The sequence below is a fragment of the Bison bison genome, unplaced genomic scaffold (genome assembly GCF_000754665.1).
Source record: "Bison bison bison isolate TAMUID 2011002044 unplaced genomic scaffold, Bison_UMD1.0 scf7180017864108, whole genome shotgun sequence".
NCBI classification, from domain to species: Eukaryota; Metazoa; Chordata; class Mammalia; order Artiodactyla; family Bovidae; genus Bison; species Bison bison.
Window position 1 is genome coordinate 12,455,306 of NW_011494680.1, and position 12,767 is coordinate 12,468,072.

A 12,767-nucleotide genomic window follows, 5' to 3' on the forward strand; every position below is an offset into this window, starting at 1 on the left:
CCTGTATTCCTTAAGTCAATAATAAATCTCAAAATGTTGGATCTTCTGTTGTTTATCACAGCAAGTAACCTACCTGATATAATATCTTTCTTAGGCTCTTAGGTCCTGCTGTCTCTCTGTAAAGAACATGCCCCTTGGATGAGGGGATCTTTATTTGTATTAACTGTAGTTGAAATTCAACATTTTATTCAGTTATGATTGTTGCCAACACTATGGTATATTAGCAGTATCTATGGCTTTGTCACTAACAGGAATATGGATGTTGTCATCTAACAGTACAATCGATACAAATATCTTGTATCATTTACATACATCCCAACTGCTGAATTATGGTCATTATTAGATCTCTTCTTAGATCTTGGTTTTTAATATAGTCATAAAGAAGTGCACATATTACTCTAACGGAAATTTATTTGGGGAATATTTTAATATAATTCTAATATAATTTTTTTCTGTAATCCTTATTTTTTTTTTTGTACCTTTTAAAGCATTATTCTGAGCAGTTATCCACGAACTCTACTTGAATACTAATGGGATCTACTGCTAAAAGAAAAATGAAAACACCAAAACACCATGTTTCCTAATTTTAAAAATCTTTCTGATTACTGCTTTTCTGTTCAGTTTTGAAGCTCAAGTTACAGAGCCCACTGTGCCTTTTTTTTCTTAGCATCAGAACTACATATGACTGACATTACAACCATTGGGTTTTACAGCAAGGATTCACCTAAGAACTTAGGTGTAAGTTTGTGCTCTGAGAATTAATGTTAACAATTCAACATGTTAACAATGATGACAACCATGGGCTGATAACACACAGGTAGCTTCACATGAACAAGGCGCTGCACGGTCATCCTATGACTCTGATACTATTTTTCCCATTCTACAGACTAAGGAACTCAAGCACAGACGGGATCATGTCTTTGGTAGGTCAGATGGCAGGTAATTAATGAGTTGGGGGCTTAATATACTGCAAAAGGAAGTTACAGGAGAGACTTAAAAATACAGGTTGAATCCTGGGGACAGAACTTGATGGTAATTTGATTGAATTGGCTAAGTCCATCAGAAGGAGGATTAGTCAGTCTTAGAGGCTCAAAAAATGAAAATCTTGGAGATAAAAATTGATATACTCTGTTGAAATATTATAGCTTCCCTGGTGGCTCAGAAGACAAAGAATCTGCCTTCAGTACAGGAGACCCAGGTTTGATCCCTCGGTTGGGAAGATCCCCTGCAGAAGGGAATGGCAACCCACTCCAGTATTCTCACCTGGAGAATTCCATGGGCAGAGGAGCCTGGTGGGCTACAGTCCATGGGGTGGCAAAGAGTCAGATACGACTGAGCAACTACACTTTCACTTTCATTGAAATGTTACTTAGGGGAGTTTTTTACTCATCCAAGTATTTGGTACTTGAGTAAGGCCATTAGGGTCGAAAAGAGTTGGACACAACTGAGAGACTGAGCACCCAGGCATAAGGCCACTGGACAAGGTTTACAAATGCTTTTGGAGGCCAAACAGATACAGCTTTCTGATCAGAATGAGACATCAGGGTATAGTCGGGCTGATGAAATGAGTGAGGGAATGAAAGGCTCTAGGAGTCACAGATTCTTGTCCCCAGAAAGGCCATCCCAAACATAAGATGAATGTTTCATGTTCCCTCTGCTTAAAGTCATCAAATATTTCCATACATTTCACTCTTTGTCTAGGATAAGAAAAAATTAGTGGCATTAATTTTACGTATTCCCATCTCTGGGAGAGTGATTTCTCGTTGCAACTGACATTCTACTTTTAAAAATCAGATTCATAAACTAGGTTAATGTGAGCCATTTCTGAAAGATGGATTCACTCTTGATGTGCAGAGAAATCAGGTTTCTAAGCCTGATTTACTATATATACCATCCTGTGAGTTCTCTTGGGACAGTGAATATAACCCTTTTTCATGGACATAAAGCTTTCATCAATTCCTTGTGGAGGACAAATATGTTTTTCTTACGTGTTATATGCTAATGACTTCTAAATTTGTATGCGGAGGTCAGAACTCTCATTAGACCCACACAAGCAGCTTCCCCCAGCACTGTCACTTACTAGCTATCATGATATGAGAAATTACTTAGTCTCTTTAAGCCTCAGTCTCTTTATCTATCAAAAAATTTTTTCTCTGTATATTTATTTTGTATTTTTTAGCTATATTATCAGAACTTTGAAATTTAGGTTAAAGAGTTTGTATATATTAAAGCATTATGATACTCATTTCACTATCTTTGTAAAAATCAATTTTCCCTTTCAAGTTTTACAAAAGAATTCTCACTTTCTCACATTTTTTTCATTTCTGATTATTATTGTTTTTCTTTAAATAAATATTTAAATAAAAAAATAGTATCAGTGGGATTAACATATACATACTACTATGTGTAAAACAGATAACCAACAAGGAACTATTTAGAACAGGAAACTATATTAATATTTGTAATAACTTGTAAGGAAAAAGAATCTGAAAAAGAACATATGTATGTATAACTGAACCACTTTGCTGCACACCAAGAACTAACACAACATTGAAAGTCAATCATACTCCAATTTAAAATAAAACTCTCAGGATAAAATGCAAAAACTAAAAATACATAAATTAAAAGCTACCAGATTTGTTAAGATTAGATGATTTGGGTGGTTTGTTACACATTTTCAATTGTATTAGATGTATGTGAAGTTTAACAATAACTGTCAGATACTTAATAGATACACAGAGTATACATATAGATAACATATAATAGAAGATCTGGTTCTCTTCCAACATCATCGTCACCTTCCTCGGCATGAACTAGCTCACTTGGATCTGCCTGGGAGAAACCACCACCATCCACCAACATGGTGAACTTCACAGTAAACCAGATCCGGCTCATCATGGACAAGAAGGCCAACATCAGGAACATGGCTGTCATCACCCGCATGGACCATGCCAAGTCCACTCTGATGGACTTCCTGATGTGCAAGGCGGGTGTCATCGCCTCTGCCCGGTCTGGGGAGACCTGTTTCACTAACACCCGGAAGGATGAGCAGGAGCGTTGCATCAGCATCAAGTCAATGGCCATCTTCCTTTTCTACAAGCCTTCAGAGAACAACTTGAATTTCATCAAGCAGAGCAGGGATGGCTCTGGCTTCCTCATTAACCTCATCAACTCCCCTGGGCATGTAGACTTCTCCTCAGAGGTGACAGCTGCGCTCCATGTCACCGACAGCACCTTGGTGATGGTGGACTGCATGTTGGGCATGTGTGTGCAAACACAGATGGTGCTGTGCCAGGCTGTCACCAAGGGCGTCAAGCCAGTGCTGATGATGAACAAGATGGACCGGGCCCTGCTGAACTGCAGCAGGAGCCCAAGGAGCAGTACGAGCCCTTCCAGCACATTGTGGAGAACATCAACGTCATTGTCTCCACCTACGGCAAGAGCGAGAGCGGCCCCATGGGCAGTGTCATAATCAACCCTGTCCTCAGTACTGTTGGCTTCGGGTCTGGTCTCCACAGTTGGGCCTTTACCCTGAAGTAGTTTGCAGAGTTGTATGTGGCCAAGTTTGTTGCCAAGGGCGAAGGCCAGCTGGGGCCTGCTGAGTGGGCCAAGAAAGTGGAGGACATAATGAAAAAGCTGTGGGGAGACCGGTACTTTGATCCACCCACCAGCAAGTTCAGCAAGTCAGCCAACAACCCAATGACAAGAAGCTGCTGCTAACATTCTACCAGCTCATCCTGGACCCCATCTTCAAGGTGTCTGATGCAATCATGAACTTCAAGAAAGAGGAGACGGCAAAACTAATTGAAAAACTGGACATCAAGTGGGACAGTGAAGATAAGGATAAGGAGGGCAAATCACTTCTGAAGGCTGTGATGCGCCACTGGCTGTCTGCTGGGGACACCCTGCTGCAAATGATCACCATCCATCTGCCCTCCCCTGTGATGGCCCAGAAGTACCACTGTGAGCTCCTGTGTGAGGGGCCCCCAGGTGATGAGGCAGCCATGGGCACTAAAAGCTGTGATCCCAAAGGCCCTCTCATGATATACCTTCCAAAATGGTGTCAACCTCTGACAAAGGTCAGTTCTATGCCTTTGGCCAGGTCTTCTCAGGGGTGGTGTACACTGGCCTGACGGTCTGCATCATGGGACCCAACTCCGTGGAGAAGGAGGACCTGTACCTGAAGCCAATCCAGAGGACAATCCTATGATGGGCTGTTATGTGGAGCCCGATGAGGATGTGCCTTGTGGCAACATCATGGGCCTGGTGGGCGTGGACCAGTTCCTGGTGAAGACCGACACAATCACCACCTTTGAGCATAGCCACAACACACGGGTGATGAAGTTCAGTGTGAGCCCTGTTGTCAGGGTCATTGTGGAGGCAAAGAACCCAGCAGACCTGCCCAAGCTGGTGGAGGGCCTGAAGTAGCTGGCCAAGTCGGACCCCATGATGCAGTGTATCATTGAGGAGTCCAGGGAGCACATCATCATTGGGGGCTGGGGAATTGCACTTGGAAATCTGCCTCAAGGACGGGGAGGAGGATCATGCCTGCATCCCCATCAAGAGAAATCTGACCCAGTTGTCTCATACTAGGAGACTGTCAGCGAGGAGTCAAACGTGCTCTGCCTGTCCAAGTTCCCCAACAAGCACAATAGGCTTTATATGAAGGCACAGCCCTTCCCTGATGGCCTAGCCGAGGACATCGACAAGGTCTGCCCACCAGTAGCTCAAGCAGGGGGCCCGCTACCTGGCCGAGAATTATAAGTGGGATGTGGCCAAACCCGCAAGACCTGGTGCTTTGGCCCTGATGGCATGGGCACCAGCATCCTCACGGACATCGCCAGGGGCATGCAATACCTCAATGAAATCAAGGATAGTGTGGTGGCTGGCTTCCAGTGGGCCACCAAGGAGGGGGCGCTGTGCGAGAAGTACATGTGGGGCGTGTGCTTTGACGTTCATGATGTGACACTGCAAACCAATGTCACCCACTGTGGGGGTGACCAGAGCATCCCCATGGCCCGGCACTGCCTGTACGCCCGTGTGCTGACCGCCCAGCCCCGGCTCGTGGAGCCCATCTACCTTGTGGAGATCCAGTGTCCAGAACAAGTGGAAGAATTGATGCTTTTGAACTGTGGTGTTGGAGAAGACTCTTGAGAGTCCCTTGGACTGCAAGGAGATCCAATCAGTCCATTCTGAAGGAGATCAGTCCTGGGATTTCTTTGGAAGGAATGATGCTAAAGCTGAAACTCCAATACTTTGGCCACCTCATGCGAAGAGTTGACTCATTGGAAAAAACTCTGATGCTGGGAGGGATTGGGGGCAAGAGGAGAAGGGGATGACAGAGGATGAGATGGCTGGATGGCATCACTGACTCAATGGACGTGAGTCTGAGTGAACTCCGGGAGTTGGTGATGGACAGGGAGGCCTGGCGTGCTGCGATTCATGGGGTCGCAAAGAGTCAGACACGACTGAGCGACTGATCTGATCTGATCTGATCTGATGGTGTCCTGAACAGGAAGCTGGGCCACGTCTTCGAGGAGACCCAGCTGGCTGGCACCATGTTTGTCGTGAAGGCCTACCTGCCTGTTACTGAGTCCTTTGGCTTCACTACTGACCGGAGGTCCAACATGGGCGGCCAGGCCTTCCCCCAGTGTGTGTTCTGGGGGACCCCTTCAACAACACCAGCTGCCCCAGTCAAGTGGTGGTGGAGACGCGCAAGCACAAACGCCTGAAGGAAGGCAACCCAGCCCTGGATAACTTCCTGGACAGGTTACAGGCGGCCTCCGCGCAGCCAGCCGTCTGGTGGGACTCGGCGCGGCCCCCGCGCCCAGGGACAGGTGACCACAGCAACAAGCCCCCACATTCTCCACGCCACCTCGAGGCTGTCCAGACCTGGTAACGCTCTGCATCACAGGTTTCTGGGGCCCACTTTGTGCCATCACTCAACATGAAGACTTGATGCCATTTCTTTCGATATTTATTTCCAGATTTCAGGGGCAACAGAAGTGCCCTTGCAGCAGGGACTGATCTGGCCAGTGGGGATGGGGGAGGGGATGGGACAACCAATACTTTTTTGTTGAAAGGGAAACTTAATGTCCAAAAAAAAAGTTTAAAATAAACGCATTAAAAAATAATAATAAAATAAAATAAACGCATTAAGAGGTTTAAAAACAAAAATAGAAGAACCAAAAGTCTCTACCAGACACTTGAAAAAACATTTGGCCACAATAACCATACCAGCTATATGGTATTTCTGCCTGGAGCTCAGACCACTCCCCCAAGCTCCAGACCCAAATGTCCAGCTGTTCATTTGAGCAACTAGGATACAGCAGAAGTGATTTTCAAGGATAGGTCATAAAAGATACTGAGGGTTTGGCCTCCTGGTCACTCTCTCACCTCTCTCCCACTGGGAGAAATCAGCTTCTGTGTCACGAAGATACTAAGCAGTTCTCTGGGAGGTCCACACTGTAAAGAACTAAGGCCTCAGTCATGTGCGTGAGCCACCTTGGAAATAAACCATCCAGCCCTAGTCAAGCCTTCAGGTGTCTGCAGGCTACAGCTCTGGCTGAGAGATTAAATGCAACCCTGTGAGAGACCTCCCAGAGAAGGCAATGGCATACCACTCCAGTACTCTTGCCTGAAAATCCCATGGATGGAGGAGCCTGGAAGGCTGCAGTCCATGGGGTCACTGAGGGTTGGACACGACTGAGCGACTTCACTTTGACTTTTCACTTTCATGCACTGGAGAAGGAAATGGCAACCCACTCCAGTGTTCTTGCCTGGAGAATCCCAGGGACGGGAAAGCCTGGTGCGCTGTTGTCTATGGGGTCACACAGAGTTGAACACGACTGAAGCAACTTAGCAGCAGCAGCAGCAGAGAGACCTCCAAGCCGGGGCCACTGAGCTAAGCTGCTCCTAGATTTCTGATGCACAAACCTTGTGTGAGAATAAATGTTTATTGCTGTTTTAAGGTTATACTGTAGTTTTTAATAATCTATTTATTTGAAGAAATTGTTGAGAATTGATCCCCAGATTCCTTAAATTGAGACATTTAAAAGAGTAGAAGTGCAGCAATGATTCTTAGGCAAATCTAAATTAACCTTGCAGATTTTTAAATGTGAGTCTTTAGAGGTAATCTCAATTTTGGAAGAAAAGATTTATTCTTTTAATAACTTTTTAAATCAAAAAGCTGGAAAAAATAGACTTCTATTTTCTCCATTTTAGAAGTGAAAATGTGATTCTTTGATATCGTTTTCCTCTCTCACTCCACGGGTTGAAAATTCTGATAATGAGATCGCTAGATGCAGAGATAAAGAGTATACAGGAGGATAGTGTTAGTCACTCAGTCATGTCCAGACTCTTTGAGACCCCAAGGACTGCAGCATGCCAGGTTCCTCAGTCCATGGAATTCTCCAGGCAAAATACTGGAGTGGGTTGTCATTCCTTTCTCTAGGGGATCTTTCTGATACAGGAGGAAGGGGAGGTGGAAGAAGGTTGAAATGTGATCTCATAGTTCCTGGCACCCATCTCTAAAAGATATCAGTGACAGAAGGTTTTGTGTGTCCACACCTCCCACTGGGACATAGCTAGCTTATCATGTCCTCAAAAATGGAGAGAAATGGTTTTCCCTTTATCAAAATTTAAAGACCTTTATGGGTAATGATTAAAATAAATTGAAGTACTCATGGGAGTGGTAATTGGTTCTCTCTTCACTCTACATGAGGTATTCACCTCATGGTTCCTCATTCTTATAATGATCCTGACTTTTCCAAAATAAGGGTCCCTACCAATACACACAGGACATAGACCATAGCAAGGATAAGTGGAGGGAAGGGTTTGAAGTAACTGCATGGTCTAGTCTCTGCTGACAAAACCCAGCAATGCAGAGAGTAAAATATTGCTGACATTAATGTGGTTCTGTAAGGGTCAGTCTTCTAATGTACTTAGATACATTTGCAGAAAATCACTCAACTGAGATTTGGTATGTAGACTTTCTACCAGGAATAACGTACTTTTCAGAGTTCCCTCACATCTACCTGCCAGCAATTCTGTTAGCAACTGGAATTATTATATCTATTGAGTATATGACAAAAATTCTCAGGGTCAGCTTGTTAGTGGCAAGAAAGACTATAATTTAGACCTTTTGGAATCCAATATAGGGCCTTTTCCCAGGCCACTGTTAAGGACTTAGAAAAGTGGGTAATTTAAGAACACAATTTTGGTTTTTAATTTGCTTTTAAATTTTGTATTAATTCAAAATAGTTTATGTAATATTTTTAATCCATGATTTTATAAAATGAGCTTATTATTATTCTAATATTCATTGTTTCTCTCATTCACGCACCTACAGAGATTCCATTCTATCATTAATGTTAAGTCCACTGATTTAAAAAACTAACCTACATACAAAGTTTGAGCAAGCTCCGGGAGATGGTGAAGGACAGGGAAGCTGGGTGTGCTGCAGTACACGGGGTCGAAAAGAGGCAGATACGACCGAGCAACTGAACAACAGCAACATATAAAAGAAAGTTTCTTCACTTACCTGCACACACTTTGATTAAGGATGTGAATTTGCAATCATTCCATTTTGACTCTTCAAGTAAACCTTTGAAGAAGGAGCAGAATGGAATGGAAGAGAGAAAACAGTCATCTTTGGCTTTGACAAGTGGTCAGAAATAGGTCACAAGTAGAAAAGTAAGATAGGGAGTACTAAGTGTGTTACCCGGCAAGAATATAAATGGCTGGTGAGATGGGTAAGGTGAATGAAGTACAGTGGAGAGGGCTGTTGAAGCATTTAGAATGATTAGGTTTAAAGCAGTAACCATGAAAGATAATGTCCTTTGAGGCTCAGTTTAGATGGCTGTCCTGTAAAATCTACCCTTATTTCCCAGAACAAAATTCTGTCCTCTAAGATAACACTGTAGCTCTCCCATTAGCCTTCATCAAGCCAAAACTACCCATGACTTAGCACAAAGAGACTCTAATCTTCTTCCAGGCAGTGTCTTTGTTGGGCTTATTTAACTCCTACAGTTCTTAGCGACGAGTTGGAGGTGAAGGACAGGCAGAGGATGAAGGGAAGGCAGAAATGACTTCAGTGTTGACTTAGTGTCTCCATCGATCTTGACACTTTGCTAGACACTGCACTTGTGTTATCTTATGAGGAATCTAAGGCTTAGAGAGTTTAGTAATTTACCCAAGGTCACTCAACTGATAGGAAGTAAATTCAGGATTTGAACCTCTTTCTGCCTCCAAAACTGGTACTGAGCTTATTAGTATTTGCAGGAAAATTAGTTCTGGCATGGTGTTTAGAAATGGCTGAAAGCATTTTACCATGGTTCTTAATTATTTCTGGGTCATGGGCTCATGCAGAGATCTCTCCCATGAAATTACATATATGCAAATACATACAACATTGTGCATACCATTTCACAAGGATCACAGGGCTCCCAGAGCGCATCAAGGGCTAGCCAAGGAAACCATGGAAACCAAAGTAAGAACCTATGATGACAGTATTCCAAACCACTCTTCTCCTATCCCATTCCCCGCTACCTCTCTTCCCACAGACTGAGAGCCATCAAAACCAGAGAAAGTTTAAACACATGAAAAGTTTGATTGGGAAGAGCAAATTCAAAATTCTAATATAATGCTTTACTTAAAAATGTTGTGGAAAATTTGAACAAGGAGACCTTGGAGAATGTAGACTATCTTTAAATTTCACAGTCATGATCTTCAGACCACATGTGAGGTAAGACTGAGAGATGAGGTTATCAGCATTCATCCTCAGGGGAGTGAAATAGCTGAAAATAAACTGAATGGAAAATCCTATGATTTAAGGTAAGAAAGGTTTATTTCTATCATTTTTGCCAATGAAATTTTTCTTGAAAAATGTCTTTGGATTTTGGGGGCTAAATAAAATGTTTGAGATGAAGTTTGTGTGGTTTTTATTTATATTCTGTATTATTTCAAAGAGAATTCAAGATAGCGTATAGGCTTAGAGAAAATAAAATAAAATATGAATTACACATAGAAAAAAATAAACGTAGAGACATAAACTAGAGAGACAGGAGTGGAGCTGATTTTACAACATGAATTTGTATACTGATAAGGCCTCTACTTCCTCAAGGAAATTTTTAAAAATTATGCAGCACTAAGGGTTTCTCCAGCACTTTGGCCATCTCATGCGAAGAGTTGACTCACTGGAAAAGACCCTGATGCTGGGAGGGATTGGGGGCAGGAGGAGAAGGGGACGACAGAGGATGAGATGGCTGGATGGCATCACCTACTCAATGGACATGAGTTTGAGTGAACTCCGGGAGTTGGTGATGGACAGGGAGGCCTGACGTGCTGCAGTTCACAGGGTCACATAGAGTCAGACACGACTGAGCAACTGAACTGAGCTGAACTGAAGGGTTTCTCATATTAAGTATATATTTTTCAGAATTCACAAAATACCTTCATATGCATTATCTCATTTGATCCCAAACTGAAAAGGCAATAATTTTGAGGCAATTATTCTTTACATTTTTCAGAAAAGAAAACCAAGGCTCAGGGAGGGACTTGGAAAATCTAGTCCTTGTTATTTTCAACGCCACTGTTACAATTCCTGTGAACCAATAACTGATGCCTCTCAGTTCTGTGGAAGAACAATAAACACTTGATTCCTGTGGCCATGACATCTTCATGAGAGGATTACTACCTCTTTATAGGTGCTTTAGATCTGGAGATGGACAGACATAAAATTGAAGGACTTCAGACTTGGAATAGACCTTTCAGGTAACTTGATCACTTTATTGTGATCACATCAAAACTCTCTAGGAAGCCAAACGATTTGTCACAATCATTCTGTTTGTAGCAGGGCCAGGGTCAAAGGCAGGTTTCCTGAATCCTTCTCTTTACACTTTATTCTCTATAGCTCCATACATACCCTTTCTATAATTTTTTTTACAGACACAATTCTAACCTTTCTTTCCCCAGTTCCTCTCGTGTTCACTGAGTAAACTGCTGCATGCCAACTACCCAGCTACCAACCCCTGGTAGCCCCCGCATGACCTGACACCAGTGACTCTTCCCACTGCTCACTTCCTGTAACTGCATGGGAATGCTTTTGATTGCAAGGATGCTAGTCCTTTGGGTAACATCCTCAGAGTGGTCTCGTGCAGACTATGGATAAAGAACATACTTTTGGGAACAGCAGGGAACTGAGTCTCTTCTGGAAGGAGGGGACTTTCTAGGTGTCTGTCGTCAGGAAAGATTTGAGTGAAGGCACTCAGATGGAGGGACAAAATGACCTTTGAAATTCTGGAGGACTCGGGCAGAAACCCTCTCTCCCACCTCCCAAACCAAAGATAAGTGAACCAGGTTATGAAATGCCTGGTAATTTTTCATGTCAAATTTTTGTGTGCTATCTTTGAAAATCACTTCCAAACACTGAAGAAAAATCCCTCTGAGCTGACGTTTGGAAAGGCCATTCAACCACATACCAGCCAACCACTGCCAGCCCCGCATGAAGGTGACAGTAGAATGACAGATTTCAAAAGGGAGAGGAAAGTGTTAGGCAACAGGAACCAGGGCCACTGTCTCCCAGTCACTTCTGCCCTAACAACTCTCCTTCCACTGCCAAGGTCAGAAGCCGCGGGTTAGCAAATGAGCTCCCTTAGGCAACTCTGAATTCCCTCAACAGATTCCGGACCCTGCACATTGTTTCTTGCGCCTAAATTTCAGTTCCCTTCCCAACCTTTTGTCCTTTTGACAAACTTACTCATCCTTCCTACGTCTAGTTCAGAGATGATCTACTTTAGATAACCTATTCTGACACTATCCTGTTCTCCATCTCCTCTTCCAAAACCTGTGCTCTTTTAGAACAGACTTTGCTTTCAGTTCCAATGCCCAGCAGTGCAGGAAATATAGTATGTACTTGGTGTTAGTTGAATGAATGAAGAAGTCACTGTGTTCTTTTGAGTGCATTTTTCAATAGGTAATTCATGAGCACTGAAAATCCAAACTGCACTCGAAAAATTCAGTGAAAAGTATATCTCCCCCCGACTATATTCCCTCTGACCCTTGGTCCCAGTTGTGTCCTTTCAGACTATGAACATAAGGGTATTTAAGTGTATTCCTGTCATTTTTCTACACAATAGTAAAAAGAAATTTATCTTTATTTGCATAACAATACAGCTTATATACAAATATGTATATTATATATATATATCACTTATTACATATATATAGCAGAAGTATGTATTTATAGACTGAGTCCTGTGCCTTATTTTTACTTGGCAGAAGACAGGCTTTCTTTTCTTTCCTTTTAATTAAGACCACGCAGTATTCCACCGCAGGGGTACACCAAGGTTGCCCTCACATTCCCTGATTTAGGGTTTCAGATTTACACTTCCATTATTTTCACTGTCAAAGCCCCGTCCCCCAGCGCAGAAATACCCCTCACCCTCCAACCCCTCCCCCACGCCCGCCGTCCCAGCGGCTCCATCATTTTCAAACCCCTTGTCACGAGCCCAGGGCAGGCCCAGCGCCGAACGCGACCTCCGCCTTCCACCACGTACCCCGCGTCCCCGCCGCAGAGCGGAAGGACGCGGCACCGCGCGCGTCGCGGCGACGGAGCCGCACGGCCCCTCCCCTCCCCTAGCGTCTCCCGGCCGCCGGCGCCACCCGCTCAGAGGGCCCGGAACGACCAGCGCCTGGCCTCGCCCGGTTCTGGGTGGACCGGGAGGATGGGCGCGGCCGGCTAGGCGCGGCGCTGGGCGGAGCTCCGG

At 43.8% G+C, this 12,767-nt stretch overlaps 1 pseudogene; it reads left to right on the forward strand.

Annotated features, from left to right (window-relative positions):
* Positions 1 to 2,860: 2,860 nt before the first annotated feature.
* LOC104987924 lies at positions 2,861 to 12,743 on the forward strand (annotated as a pseudogene).
* Positions 12,744 to 12,767: the final 24 nt, after the last annotated feature.